Genomic DNA, 16,344 nt, shown 5'->3' with positions numbered 1-16,344 from the left:
GAGTGTTCTAGAATATTTACAGAACACGGCCAAAGGCTGTGTGCGCCTCACCATTACGATACAGCCACTGTAAACAGAGCGCATGGTACCGTGGCCCCAAGCCGCTCAGGGCCACACCCCCACCCTCCTCCTGGACCCGCCTCTAAAAACGTCACGGTTGTGGAGAGCTCATTGTGGGACTGGCTCGTGGTGGCTGTAATTCTGCAACAAGGCTGAATTTCTTGAACGTCTTCAAATACTGTATTAAGGGCCCACTAACACCTATATAAAAGCATCCATAAAGTAGCATGCCATGGGACCTTTAATGTCTTCTCATTCCTGCGCTTCTGAACTTTGCTGCGACATTTACATTTTACATTAAAGGCATTTAGCAGACACCTACAATAAGTCAAAGAAGAAAGAAACAACAATATATCTCTGTCGGTACAGTAAGGATGTTAGAACCAAGTGCCAAGCACTAAGAATCGCTAGGTTAACCCATTCCCTGAATACAACAGAGATAGTGAGAGACTCTCTCCCCCTCCATCCCCCCTCTCCTCCCTCCCTCCCCCCATCTCTCTCTCCTTCTCTCCCCCCTCCCTCTCTCCCCCCCTCCCTCGTACCAGCGCCGGCGTCTCCCCGATGAGCGGCCAACCGCTCGGCGAATCCCTGGCCAACCCCCTGGATTCCTCCAGCTGGACCCCGATTACCTCAGTGGCGGCAGCAACCACTCCCTCCCCCCTCCCTCCTCCCAACCCTCGCCCCTCTGGGCCTCCCTCCCCCCTCTCGCGGCGGTTGTGTTGCGTCTCGTGTCGTGACTATCCCGACGTCTGCGTCTGTGTCGGTCTCGTTGCCCGCGCGCCCCCGGGACGAGTCGCCGTGGGTTACACCGCCGCGGCTGCTGGCTCTGTTTGTGTTCGTCTGCCAGAGAGTGAGACGGCTCTGTGGTCCAGATGTGGTGCTGGGGGGGGGGGATGCGGGTCTGCAGGTCGGGGTTAGCGAGGGGGCGGGGGGCGGGGGGCGGTTCTCCTCTCGGGGGATTTGCGCCGAGCCTTGGGGGCTTTGAGTCGTGTGCTGCACGGCACGAGCTCTGGTGTGTGACCGGCGCGCTCGGGGTCACGTGTGTGCTCCGTGTGTCGCTCAGGGTCACGTGTGTGCTCTGTGTGTCTCTCAGGGTCACGTGTGTGCCCTGTGTGTCGCTCAGGGTCACGTGTGTGCCCTGTGTGTCGCTCAGGGTCACGTGTGTCGCTCAGGGTCACGTGTGTGCCCTGTGTGTCGCTCGGAGTCACTTGTGTGCTCTGTGTGTGCGTTAACTGTGTGTTACCAGACCCCGTCCCCACCGCCGCCGCCTGGGGGCTGTGTGTTCTGCGGGGGTCGGGGGTCGGGGGTCGCGTGGATGGCGGTGTGCGCGTGTCTGAGGTCACGTGGGTTGTGCGTCTGCTCTCGGTCACGCTCTGCGTGCTGGGTTTGTAGTCCGTAGTGCTTGTGATGTGTGTCAGGGTCGGTGTTGTTGTAGTTCTTGTTGTAGGGGTTATGTGGAGGACCTCCTTCTTCTCCTCCTGCATTGCCTCGCCCTCTCCGGAACCCTCCATGTTCCCCTCCAATATCGCGGTCTTTCCGATAAACGACTCTTTATCGGAAAGACCGGATAGACTCTTCTCCGACGTTTGCGTCTGTCGGACCGTGTTCGCCGCCGTGATGCCGCTCTGACCGGTTTTATCGCGGACCTTGGCCAGGATGTCCGCCCATTTCCGCAGGTCGATCTTGTTGCTCTCCATGTTGACCCTCCGGCGCACGTCCGCCGCGGGCTTTCTGGCTTCGACGCGAGGCTGGACGGGTTCCCGCGGCACCGCCAGCCTCCTCCATGTCGTCCTGAACGGATGTGCCGCCCTCCTCCCCGGGATAGGACCCCTGCGTCTACTGACATCCGGTTTGATCGACTTCCTGCCTTGATCGTCCCCGGATCCGTCCACGGACTCCTCGGTCCACACCTTAATCCTCATGCGGAGTCCGGACGCCGACTGCGGCGACTTTGCCGACTTCCTCTGCGTCGTTCTCCTCATCCCGGCCTGGGTGTCTGGTCACGTTGACCTCCATGGCGAGCGTGTCCACACCGTGTCGGTTACAGCGACACATTTTGTAATAGCCGCTGTCCGACAGCAGACCCTGCGGTACTCGCAGAGAGCCGTTGGAGAACACAAACGCACTGGAGGTGTTCGCCGCGTGGCTGACGATGTGGCGCCCGGGGAGGATCCAGTGGATCTCCGCATCCGGGGCGGCGGTGGACTCGCACGGAAGGGCGATGGGCTCGGAGGGACGTTTGTGAGCATGTTTGTACATTGAAGAACAGATTCATAGATCGGTATCGACACTGATACTACTTATATATTACTGGTAGACTGCCACACACTTATTGTATGTTGTACGCACTTATTGTATGTTGTGCGTCCTGGATCTTAATGTAGGCACTTATTGAGTGTTTGTACTCTTCCTCACTGTATTCGGAGAGCGTGTGTGTGTGTGTGTGTGTGTGTGTGTGTCTGTGTGTTTGTGTGTCGTCCTGCACCAAGACAGGGTGTGTAATTACACAGAAGGTTTTGTGTGTTTGTTTTGTGCGATGCATAATTCCCACAGTGGAGAATAGAGCATCGCTAACTAGCGGCTAGCTCTCCAAAACAACAGCAACACTGCAATTACAGATGAAAGATACGTGTGTGAGTGTGTGTGTGTGTGTGTGTGTACATTACAAATTAACACATTTCGGGGGGTTAGAGGTGGATAGTGAAAGAGATAGAGAAAGGGAGACGGACAGATACATAAACACATAAAACTTGTTTATTCTCTCAATCCCTTTCCTCAGCAGACGATCTTCCCGACCAAAAAAAGCGAAAGACCTTCAAAACCTGCACAGCGGGAAATTACCCTAAAAAATAAAACCAATTAAAACACAAAAAAAATAACAATGTTATCAATGGCGTCATCAATGGCCAAAAGATTCCCTTTCACCTGCTCAGGTGGTTCCTGGTTTGGCAGTGAATCAGATGCGGCGTGATTAGGAGTCAGCATGCCCTAACCCAGAGACCCCGGGGGCAACGAGGCTTCAGTCAAAACAGATTGAATCTAATTAAGGAACTATTTGTATAGTGTGGAGGTTTTTCTTTATTCATTTTTTTATTTGATCAATTACTTTACCGAAAGCTTGTCTTTGCGATGTTTACAACACTTTGTGTAGGGGAGGATGGAAGCGGCCGTTTAGCACCCCCTACATACAACGCCAGTTTGGCACCCCCTAGTGGTCGGATACCAGAACAGCGAGTTTCACCAAAGGAGTCTCCTGTGCTTCTACTTCTAGTTGCATTAGATTGAGTTGGATCGCTTTAGATTGAAGTGGATCTCTAGTGGCTTTAAATTGAGTTGGATCTCTTTAGATTGAACTGGATCTCTAGTGGTCTAGTGGACACTCATAACACATATCAACTTGCGTGCGACACGTTCCCTACTGATTCTAAACTGGAGTTGGGAGAAAGTGAAAAAGAAGTCTGAATGGAGCTAGATGACGTAAGGGCACGGACCCGTGAAAACAAGGTGCGTAAAACGCCTCAAAACGCACCTGGGCCGACGGACGCGTTCCGCGCGCAGCACATGACGGATGAAGCAGACTCGGAGAACGCGGTAAAAGCAGCGACCTCGTCAGAAGAGACTCACGTCCAGGCCCAGCGGGAGGGCCAGCTCCGGAGTCCTGGTCCCCAAGGTGTAGTGGCTGGGTCGGCGAGGCTCCGGGCCCCCCACCGGGGGGCCATAGGGGCTGGAGTCAGGTCTATAGCAGGGCCGGCGGTAGCCAGGGGCAAGGGTGGCCTCAGCCCACCCAAATGTGCGCCCTGCCCACCCAATCACAATGGAAGAAAATGTCTTGTTTTGTTTTTTTAATTTTTTTGTTGGAAGTCCGGGGCCTCGTTTTCCGATAACGCTTTGCTTGTTTGATCATTCTCACGATAGATCTTGCGAACCAATCGGGAATTTCTTTGGAGCGTTTCCCGAAACTACTAACTACTAAACTAACATGAACGTGCTTTCAATGCACTCACGACGTTCGTAGGATTGTACCTGTCCACTGACAGGGTGCTGAAACGGGCTATGACGAGGGGGAGACGCAGGAATGTCACAGGAAAAGGACGTACTTACTATACATAGTTTGATTAGGGCGTTCCAATAACGATCGCGGTAAAAGAAGTGTACTGAAGGGACCCGGATGGTGTACTCAAAACGGTAAGGGCGCATTCCAAACAGTCTTTATAGGTCCATGGTCCGCACGTATTCAGGCCAGGGCGCATTCACACGACCTCCGTCGGTCGACGGATGACCGAGGGGACTAGTCTGTACTAGTTTGTAGACGCAGCAAAATGGATACGACACTGAAGGTAGCCCCACATTCATTGCAGCCCCATATTCGCCGATCAGGCTCCTCTTAAGTTTCGATTCCACCTTAAAAAAAATGCTCGCTCCAGGGTGGGCGGAGATTAACGTAATAACTAGAGACCCGTAATCGCGATCAGAGGGGAGAGACGCGGTGAATGAGTGTCTCTCTCTCTCTCTCTCTCTCTCTCTCTCTCTCTCTCTCTCTCTCTCTCTCTCTCAAGCTTTATTGGCATGAGAAATATACATTTGCATTGCCAAAGCAAGTGAACACTAAAATAAAAAGGTCAGGTATATAATATAAGTAGAAAATGTTGAATACAAAAAATATATATACATATCAGATAATATGCCATAAAAAGTCAATTGTGCGATATTATGAAAAATGACAGCATCTTCCAAAAACAGATAAATTAAAGATAATTAAAGTGTGAAATACTGCAATTGTCGTGTAAAGAGTGAGTCCAGGGGGATGAGTCCGTTCATGGGGAGTTTGAGGTCCTCCTATAGTGGTCACTATAGGCTTTCCTTCAGTGAACCTATAGGAAAGCCTTCAGACGGTGTTAACTTTGGGTTCCTTGACGTGAGCCCAGGTTCTTTGATAACAGAGTGAGGTGTTGCACTGTAGGAATCGCCTCGGCGTGACCTACTGCAGAAGCTCCAATCGCACCACGTCTGTCCTTGACGGACAGGTCGGGCTGTGCCACAGGGCCCCGCCCCCTGCACTTTGACCGTCGACCCTCCCTCCTCAAATCATTCTGGTTTCTTTCTGTGTTAATGCAAGGATGGACGTGTTGGTGAAACACCTCACTCTGTTATCTGAACCAGGGATTACGTCAAGTCACCCAATGTTATTTTTCTAACTTTGTTCAGTGTTTTACTGGGCTCATGCTGAATCCCAGAGTCCTGAGATGGTTTACCATGGTAGCAGAATCTCTGAGTGCCTGTTAATTGGAACATGTCAGGTAATCGTCCAGATAAGAGAATATTCTGATGCCGCTGTTTCTTATCGGTGACAGTGCTGCCTCCACACACCTGCTGAACACTCTCGGGGTCAACGATAGCCCGAATGGGACTACTTGGTATTCGTAAGCCCTGTTCTGAAACGTGAACCGGAGAAATTACCGGTGCGCGGGATAGATGGCGATGTGAAATTATGCGTCTGAGAGCTCGATTGTTACAAACCAATCCCCTGGACGGATTGAACGACAGAGCACTTTGTGTGTCAACATCCCAAACGTGTATTTGCGCAGGTGTCCGTTCAACACACGGAGATCTAACATGGGGCAGAGGGACGAGCTCCCTCTCTTTGGAATGAGAAAATAACGGGAGTAAAAACCCTGTTGGGCTTGCTTGTTCGGGACAGCCCTGACCGCTTGTTTTCGCAGCAGGGACGATATTTGGTCCTCTAGGATTCGTGCTGAATCCCCACTGGCCATAGAAACTAACACACCATTGAATCTGGTTGGTTTCATAGCAAATTGCAGTCTGTAACCCTGGGAAACAGTAGGATCCACGGGGGAACTGCGCGCCACTGTTCCACTCGGGTAGCGAGCAGGCCCATGTGATTTAAACGTGAAAACAAAAAACCCTGCATTTTCACATCTAGGCTCAGAGCCAAGGGTGAAATGCACAACACAAATCAAGATAAAGCAAAATCTTGGTCCTTGCATTCCCATAGGGGGAGCTCACACTCCTCCTGTGAGAACTCTCCCGTCGGGTCCTGGGGGTGACGTCATCGAGGCGTCATTGATAGATTCAATGTCTACATAGGCGAACAGAGGCCCATTCCCAGCCACCATCACTCCTGTGTTCTCATACTACGTTGTTTAACTAATCAGGTTAAAAGGGTTATTGGTTAGAAAACCCTTGTACAAATATGCTGAACACTGTTTTTCTGTGTTTCATGGAAAACATGAAATTGTCTGGATGACCCCAAACTTTTAAACGGTAGTGTATGTATAGATGCATATATATATATATTAGGGTTGTCAAAATTAACGCGTTAACGCAGGGTGATTAATTTGTGGAATTAACACATTAATTTATTTAACGCATTAACGCATGCGCAAAATGACCCGCCCAATATTTCCCGCTCCAGCACTTGCCGCCGCTATTTGCCGCCGCTATTTGCCGCTCTAGAGTTTTGACTGAGACACAAGATGGATACTGAACCGAAAGAAGTTGTTGGCCCTTTGGATGGAAAGTTTGAATTTAAAAAAAACAAAGATGGAACACTTAAAAAACAAGCAGTGATTTGCACACTCTGCAAGAAGGAGTTTTCGTTTCACCGAAGCACTTCCAGCCTAAAGTACCATATCAACGCTAAGCATGCGTTTGTCGGCTCTTCAAGTTCTGGGGCAAGACCAGGGGGCTTAGTTCAGACAACGCTCACCGAAGGCCGTGCATTAAGTAAGTCTATTTCTGAGAACTTGACCCAAAAAATTGCCAAATGGATTGCAAAAGACTGTCGGCCGATTAATATTGTCGAGGACAAGGGCCTCGCGGAAGTGTTACAAGTTGCTTCACGCGACGCATTCTACAAGCCACCGTCAAGAGGCACAGTAATGACTAAAATCCACGACCTCTACAAAACGGAAAAGAAAAAGAAAGAAGAGGATTTGGCTGTAGCTGACTATGTCGCCCTGACAGGAGACCACTGGACCTCTGTGAGTAACAACAATTACCTGGGTGTAACTGCACATCATATCACTAAAAAATGGGAACTGAAGTCGTTTGCGCTAACTACAATGAAAACAGAAGAGCGTCACTTTGCAGAAGCATGTGCAGAGCAGTTCCTAACAGTAGCGCGCAAGTGGGAAATAGAAGGAAAAGTCACAACTATAGGGACCGACAGCGCACGCAATATGATCGCTGCGGCTAGACTTTTGACATTTGAGCACATGCCTTGCATAGCTCACATCCTACAGAGAAGCATCACGGTGAGCCTCTCTGACAGCGGATTTGTGCGTGCATTGTCCAAGTAAACACCGCGGAGCTTCAAGCACAACAAGCTGCCCTTGGACAGAAGCAGGAGCCGCTGGTCCAGGACGTTCCAACACGTTGGAATTCGACGGTGGATATGGTCAAGCGTCTGAACCGCAATCAAGCAGCAATAAAAGCAACCCTGGACCAACAGCAGCACAAACTCATTATGCTGACACCACCAGAATGGGACAAGGTGCAAAGACTTGAGACTCTTCTAGAGCCCTGTCGGTAAGTAATCCACATATTAATTATTAATAGGCCTATAGTTTGAAATAAAATGCAATTAATTAAATTGAAATTATATGTTACCTTTTTGTAAACTACCAACTTCTGTTGTAATCACTTAATGATGTGTGTGTGTGTGTGTGTGTGTGTGTGTGTGTGTGTGTGTGTGTGTGTGTTTCATTCAACTGCAGGTATGTAACTGAGATCCTGGGTGGGGAGGCCTGCCCTCTGCCACTTGCGTCGTGTAATGGAGGTCTCTGATGAGGACCCTGCATATGTGGTGCGATTTAAGACGGCATTCAAAGAAGACCTAGCCTCCCGCCAAGAAAAGACCAACAACACATGGCTCAAGCTTGCAACGGCCCTGGATCCACGCTTTAAAGACTTGAAGACCCTGCCCAAGAGTGAAAGAGAAGAGGTGTGGACCACACTGGGAGGCATGCTGCATGAACAATCACCAAGAAGGTCTTCTGAAGATGGGCCACCCAAGAAGAAAATGAGCCTGCTCCTACAAATGTGCTCAGATTCAGATTCTGATGAGGAGGTGCAGCCTGGCAGAGACATACACAGGTACGGGGCAGAGCCCTGCATTAGTATGGAGGACTGTCCATTGCAGTGGTGGTCTGCTCATTCAGGAGCCCATGACAAGCTGGCCCTGCTGGCTCGCAAATATCTAGCGACTCCTGCATCCACAGTTCCATGTGAAAGACTCTTCTCAGTGGCAGGCCACATCGTGCAAAAGAAACGGTCAGCCTTACTTTCAGAAAATGTCAGCCAGTTAGTTTGCCTCAGCAACTGGCTAAAAGAAGAATAGCCAAGAGACACATTTTATTGTACGAAGGTGTGGTAGTTTGTTAATTTAAAAAAGGGAAAATGTTCAACCAATGTTTAACCATTCTAAACTTAGCAATGGCTAAGATGCCCATAACGTTTGCGATGACTGTTATCTTTAAGTTTGATTAAAAAAATAAAAATAAAAATGTTATATGCTCATAGGCATTGCAAAGAGACTGGCACAAAACAAAAATTGAAATATGGTGTGGTATGTTTAAGTTCGATTTTATTTTTCATTATTAATAACACCATCATCTGGATTCTTTCATGAATAAAAGAACATGCTAAATGCCTATATATCCACCTTCTGTCATTTATCTTTCCGTTCCTACAACAATATACAGAGAAATTCAGAAATTCCGGGCATATTTATGAATGGCAATTAATCGTGATTAATCGTGATTAATCCACAGCTACCCTGTGATTAATCAGATTAAAATTTTTAATCTATTGACAGCCGTAATATATATATATATATATATATATATATATATATATTACATCTGTAATATAATGAAATATTCCCCAAGGTTGAACTGAACTCCTCTCTAGAAGGGATTCAGTGTTCGGATGCGACCTGTGCCGCACCTTAGCGAACAGAACCGACCCGCCCCCTCAGGTGGAAACACGCCATGTGTCCATTAAGATGTCCTGTACACCAACTCCCAGGATCAGAGCTGCTGACACACACAGCGGGCGGCAAAACCTCCTCACCTTCATCAGTCCAAACCTCCTCACCTTCATCACTCCAAACCTCCTCACCTTCACCACTCCACATCGCCTTCACCTTCATCACTTCACACCTCACAAACCTTCCTCATCAACCTTCATCCTCATCACTTCTCACCTAACAAACATCTTCATCATCATCACTCAAGACCTAACTCACCTTCATCAGTCCAGACCTAACTCACCTTCATCACTCCAGACCTAACTCACCTTCATCAGTCCAGACCTAACTCACCTTCATCACTCCAGACCTAACTCACCTTCATCACTCCAGACCTAACTCACCTTCATCACTCCAGACCTAACTGACCTTCATCACTCCAGACTTCTTCATGCCTCCTCCTCCTCCTCTCCTGCTCCCGTTGCCTTCACAGCCCCAGGGGTCAGAGGTCAGGGTCAGACCCAAACCCTGACCCTAACCCTGACCCTGACCCTGACCGTAACCCTGACCCTGACCCTGACCCTGACCCTGACCCTAACCCTGACCCTGACCCTGACCCCGACCCTGACCCTAACCCTGACCTGCGAGTGTTCTCGAAGCAGAAGCCCCCCCCCGCTGTGCGCAGGACGCACCGCCGCGCTGCTCAGCATCGTGTCAGCCTCCGACGGATGACCTCACCCGGGACCAGGAGCGGAGCGGGTCTGAGCGAGATCCAGGAGCGGAGCGGGTCTGAGTGAGAACCAGGAGCGGAGCGGGTCTGAGCGAGAACCAGGAGCGGAGCGGGTCTGAGCGGGTTTACTGCGTCACTCGGTTACTCTCTCTTTGAGTTTTTCGGGTTCATTCAACGGCTCCCAGAACAGTCGGCTCTCACCGTGTTGATAAGGCCCCCCGCCCCGCAGCGCTACGGACACACCCACACCCCGAGCACGCCACCAGAGATACTGAGTTCTATTTCATTACTTTAATAACGATAATGACTTGTGTTTTTAGTTGCTCATAACTTTTTGATTCTTTATAAAGCAATAAAACGCCATTTACTTGTGAGGGCGTTGTTTTCCTACTATCATATTTGTAATTCCCCCAAAGGCGGTTGCGGTCAGCGACCCGCGGTTCACCGGGCGGCCACACGGGGGCGCTGCGGTCCTGCTGATCTCCTCAGCACCACGACGCTGTCACAACAGTAGACCAGAACACATGGAGTCAACCTATATGTCCACCGACATACTCTATATTTACATTTATATAAAGGCCTACTTTGTATATATTTTATATTTTTATTTCGTGTGTGTGTTTGCGTGCCTGTGTTTAATCTGTTGAACACCGAGGTCTACCAAGCCTCTCTGGTGCTCTTCTGTCCGTTCGGTTGCTTCACTTATTTCCACTTCAACTGTTGTGGTCCACCTGGTAACTAATGACGCAACCGCCTTTCCGAATTGCCATTGGTCGAGCGGGTCCGCCTCTTCCCTCCCCTCGAGTCCCGCCGGTTCAGACCTTCAGGAGACCAGACGACCATCCTCCACACTCAGCATGGGGGCGGGGGCACTGCCGCTGCTGCTGGGGCTCCTCTCCGGGGGGTCTGCAGGAAGGACCCTTCAGAGCGTCTCGGTCCCAACTATATATAGAACCGGAACTAGGACTGTAGTGGTCCGGAAGCAGTGCTAGTTCCGCTGTCTTTCCTTTTGATGTGAAACTGCGTTTGTGTACAATCTCAAACTCGAACAATTAATCCACAGGATGATTAATCATTCACTGGTTCCGATATTTAAACCGATTTAATCTCTCTCTCTCTCTCTCTCTCTCTCTCTCTCTCTCTCTCTGTACTTAAAGAATCATTTAATTACATATAAAAAAAATGATGAAATAACTAAAGCAACCGCTTTTAAGTGTTGTATTATAAAGTCAAGAGATAGCGATGGATAGAGGATATCTCTCAGATAGCAGTTGTTATGCTACCATCACGTCTGCACATTATTCTGGCTCCTATTGCACTCCTACCATCCCTGGAGAGGGATCCCTTTTCAGGGTTCCTTCTCCAGGGTCCCTGATATTAGGGGGGGTTTCCCTGCCCTTTGGGGGGCTAGGGTCAGTGGGCGTCCTTTAACAAGCGGCCTGCGAAACCCTTCAGATCTCTGGTCCAGGGCGTTCTAAACTGTTTGACCTGTTAGGGAACAGAACGCGGAGACCCAAGTGCTGGACACAGGGAGGCGGAGACAGGGCAAGGGCAACGGCATTTATTGACACAAGCAAGGCGGGTAGTCAGGCAGGCGGGGGGTCTGGTGCCAGGCGGGCGATTGGGTAGGCAAGGGCTCGACGATGGACGGGTAGTCAGGCAGGCGAAGGTCCGATAACGGGTAGGCAGGCGGGCAGAAGGAGAACTAGAGAGGGGGAGAGGGGATTACTAAGGGAGCAAGGAATCGGGGCAAGACTTAAACAAGAGCTGGAAGGGTGATACTAACTTGTAGCAGTAAACGACGAACTGGCGCCGGCAGACTGGAAATCCCAAACTGAAGTAGGGTACGGTGATTAGTATATTACCGGCAGGTGCGTCGAGGGGATGAGGACCAGAAGCCACCACCAACCACTAGATGGGGGTGTTGGACCGCGTAGCAGGACGTAGCGTGACATGACCTGATGGGGATGTGGTGTTTCAAGGCTGCTCGGACGGCCGGGGAGTTTCCCTCACAGAGCCATCCTGCCAAATACAGACATGTTGCCCTGGCTGAAAATATATTGTGAAATACACTCAATAATTATTCTGACGACATGGAAAAAAACACAAGACTACGCACACAAACACACAGACACACACACATACACGCGCACACACACACACACACACACACACACACACAGACCACAGATAACAAGACTCAGGCTTTAGCGTCCTGTATCTCTACGTATCTGGAGACGCAGCGGTGCAAGGGAGGAAATGAAGATCGCTGTGATCTATTCCAGTTTCCCCCAACAGAGCCATACAGCCACAAACATGTTGCCCTGGCTTGTAAATATTTTACTTTAGATACAATTTGTATGGATTGAATTGAGAATAGTTTTAGTCTGCAAGTGTCCATCACAGCTTGCAGAACAGCAAAGGTGTGTGTGTGTGTGTGTGTGTGTGTGTGTGTGTGTGTCAACATAAACTTTTCTAATCAGGCATTGTTCCTGGGATAAGTACATTTACGTTTCACTCGTCCAGGCACTAAAGTCACTTTTCCGAGTAAAAAGTCGTAATTTTACAATAGTAATAATTTTTCATGTTGTTTGCGGACAGAGAATGCAGAATTCAGACGAAAAAACAGTTGCAATCATTCACACCATGTCAACCACATCACTACAACAGCCATATCCCTCCTCTCAATCACACCACCTCTGAGCAATAACTGTTTAAATCCACTCACTCACTCACTCACTCACTTACTCACTCACTCACACGCTCATCGCACACACACAACAATGCTCACACGCACTTATTCTCACACACACCTTACACACACTCTTCCTAATTCCCGATTCCCAATGCCATATTCCTGTTACATTACATTGTGTCTTTAAGAAGGTTGTCTCATATCTAGCTGTGGTGAGTCTTGAAGCTAAGTATTATAGTGTTTGGCATTGCAATTGGTTGTACTAACTTTAACCCTAGTTTCTGCAGTGTTGGTTTTTGCTGTGTTGTTGTTGATAGTAAGGTCGTTGAGTCTAGTTTCGGTCACAAGGTGTGAACAATAGGCTTGATTGACTGGGCGGAGCTAAGGCTGCCTGAGCTACCATGTGCATTTAAAGGCTAAGTGTTAGTAGCATCAGCTTTAGCGTCGGGACCCGGGAAACAAAGACTAAGACTAAGTCTTTCTGTGGGAGTCAATCGAGGAAGACCTTAGAGGCCACTGTATTGTAGTTATGTGTCGTACTTCAATTATCGTTAGAATCTCTACTCATAGACATTGCCACAATAGATCCTCTGCTCGGCGTCGTAACCCATCCAATCTATGCCATTTACCCACCCTCGCCATCACTGACCTTGAAGTGATGGGAGGACTCTGGAATTGCCAGTCAGTGGTCAAAAAGGCAGGCTCTATTTCGGCCTACGCGTCCCTCAATACCCTCCATTTGCTGGCCCTGACAGACACCAGGATCACTCCAGAGAACTCTGCCACTCCTGCTGCTCTTTCCACTGTTTTCTCATTCTCACACACCCCTAGACCTTCGGGGCGAGGAGGAGGGACCGGACTCCTCCTCTCTCCGATGTGGTCCTATCAGGTCCTTCCACTAGAACACTTGGCCAGATCTGCACTTGAACTCCACGCTGTCACTGTCACAATTACAATTACAATTAAGGCCTTTAGCAGACGCTTTTATCCAAAGCGACTTACATCGGTTAATACACACATTGACACACTGACGGCAGAGTCAACCATGCAAGGCGACAGCCAGCTCGTCAGGAGCAGTTAGGGTTAAGTGTCTTGCTCAGGGACACGTTAACACTCAGCTAGGAGGAGCTGGGGATCGAACTAGCAACCTTTCGGTTACAAGACAACTGTCACCCTTCCTATTAATCTCTTCATTGTGGTAATCTACCGTCCTCCTGGTCCCCTTTGCGACTTCTTTGACGAAATGGATGCCCTTCTCAGCTGCTTTCCTAAGAATGGCACACCACTCGTCATACTTGGCGACTTTAACATCCTGCCAGAGAAGTTGCACTCACCTGAATAAACCAACTTTTTTGCCACCTTTGACTTAACACTATCCCCTTCTCCTCCCACACACAGGGCCGGGAACCAGCTTGACCTGATATTCACAAGGTCCTGTGGCAGCTCTGCTTACCCCACTCCCCGTGCCTGACCATCACTTTGTTGCTTTTTCTCTCCCCTTAAAGTCCTCTCACCCCCTCCTCTCTAGTCCCCACATTGTCACCACCCGCCGCAACCTCAAAACTCTCTCTCCCTCTACGTTTGCCTCAACTGTTCTGTCTTCACTACCTTCTATTTAACGATTCTCTCAACTATCCACAGAGGAATCCTGACACCCTGCTATCCTCCCTCTCCTCCTCCTTGGACTCCCTATGTCCCTTCCACTCCAGACCGGCGCGATCTTCACCCCCCCCCCCCCCTCCTTGGCTGTCTGAATCTCTGCGGACAAATAGAGCTAAGTTGCGGGCAGCTGAGAGGAAATGGAAGAGATCAGACTGTCCTATGATGATCTATCTCACTATCTCTTTCTTCTCTCTGATTTCACCTCCACTGTGTCAACAGCCAAATCTGCCTTCTACCTGACAAAATTAACTCCTCCGCCTCAAACCCCAGGAAACTGTTTTCCTTGTTCTCTTCCCTCCTCAACACTCCCTCCCCTCCTCCTCCTTCCTGCCTCACTGCTGATGACTTTGTTACCTACTTTACCCAGAAAGTAAAGGACATTAGCTCCTCTTTTATCACTGCCACCATCCTCCCTCCCCCCACCCCCACCTCTGTCTTTACCCAATTTATCCCTCTCACCTCAGACGAGGTCAACAGAATTATGACATCTAACCATGCCACCACCTGCCCCCTTGACACTATCCCTTCCTCCCTCCTCCAGGCTGTGTCAAACGACATCCTGCCGTTTCTCCCCGCACTTATTAACTCCTCCCTCACTTCTGGCATTGTTCCAACGTCTTTCAAGACTGCAAGAATAAAGCCTCTCCTCAAAAAACCAACGCTTGATACCACTGACATCCAGAATTACAGACCGGTATCTCTTCTTTCATTCCTCTCTAAAACTTTGGAACGTGCCGTCGCTGACCAACTGTCCTCCTATCTCTCATCCAACAGCCTGCTTGACCCTCACCAGTAAGGCTTCAAAAAAGCACACTCCACTGAGACGGCTCTCCTCGCGGTGACTGAGTCCCTCCGTGCGGCCAGAGCCTCGTCCCTCTCATCGGTTCTCATTCTCCTTGACCTGTCTGCAGTATTTGACACTGTGAACCACCAGATCCTCCTCGCCACTCTCGCCGAACTTGGCATAGCTGAATCTGCCCTTTCCTGGTTCACGTCCTACCCGATGAATCGCACTTATCAGGTAACATGGAATGGCTCCTTGTCCAAACCTTGCACGCTTGATACAGGTGTCCCTCAAGGCTCTGTACTGGGGCCTCTTCTGTTCTCCCTCTACACCAGATCTCTGGGCTCTGTAATTACATCCCACGGCTTTTCCTATCACTGCTATGCTGACGACACTCAGCTATTTTTCTCCTTTCCCTCATCTGACAAAGCCCTGATTGCAACACGCATATCTGAATGTCTGGCAGAAGTCAGCACCTGGAAAACTGCCCATCACCTGAGGTTTAACCTCAACAAGACTGAGGTCCTCCTAATACCAGGGAAAGATTGCCCACACATGGACTTACTGGTCACTGTTGAGAACATCACTGTATCTCCTTCTCCATCTGCCAAAAACCTTGGTGTAGTGTTGGACAATCAGTTATGCTGCACCGCAAACATCACTGCGGTGGCCCGATCCTGCAGATTTGCACTTTACAACATCCGCAGGATCCGGCCCTTCCTCACAAGGGAAGCAGCTCAGCTTCAAGTCCAATCACTGGTCATCTCCCGCCTCGACTACTGCAACTCGCTCCTGGCTGGACTCCCTGCCTCTGCGATTAAACCCTTGCAGCGCAGAATGAGGCAGCGCGCCTCGTGTTCAGCCTACCAAAGTTCTCACATGTAACCCCCCTCTTCCGAGACCTCCACTGGCTCCCTCTAATAGCTCGCATCAGATTCAAGATGATGGTACTGGCATACAAGGCAGTCGATGGAACTGCCCCTGCCTCCCTCCAAGCATTAGTAAAGCCACACACCCCAGCTCAATCTCTCCGCTCAACTACCTCAGCTGGACGTCTGGTACCGCCATCGCTAAGAGCAAGCAAAGGTCGATCAGTGAAGTCACAACTTTTCTCTGTTTTGGGACCTCAGTGGTGGAACGAGCTCCCTGCCAATGTCAGGATTGCAGAGTCGCTCACCAGCTTCCGCAAAAGACTCAAAACTCACCTGTTCAGAGTTCACTTTGACTCTGCATAGAAACCAATGCACAGCCACCATTGAATGTTGTACGTCCTGGCACTTGTACATTGCACTTAATCAAGGTACTTAATTGTGTAGCATCTACAGCAGCTGCTATCATTGCTTTACACGGGGAATGGGTTAGCCTAGCGATTGTAATACTTGCACTTGGTTCTATGAACATCTTTACTGTACCGACAGCGATAT

At 49.6% G+C, this 16,344-nt stretch overlaps 1 protein-coding gene across 4 annotated transcripts in view; it reads left to right on the top strand.

The window, feature by feature from the left end:
* The window catches only part of LOC307082435 (NACHT, LRR and PYD domains-containing protein 3-like), a 262,495-nt gene that overhangs the window by 193,300 nt on the left and 52,851 nt on the right, over nt 1-16,344 (top strand). The gene's annotated exons all lie outside the window — the stretch shown is intronic.

This window comes from Pollachius pollachius, assembly GCF_949987615.1.
Source record: "Pollachius pollachius genome assembly, chromosome: 11".
Taxonomy (NCBI): Eukaryota; Metazoa; Chordata; class Actinopteri; order Gadiformes; family Gadidae; genus Pollachius; species Pollachius pollachius.
Note: the sequence above shows the minus strand (reverse complement) of the source record. Positions and strands in the feature narration are given on the sequence as shown.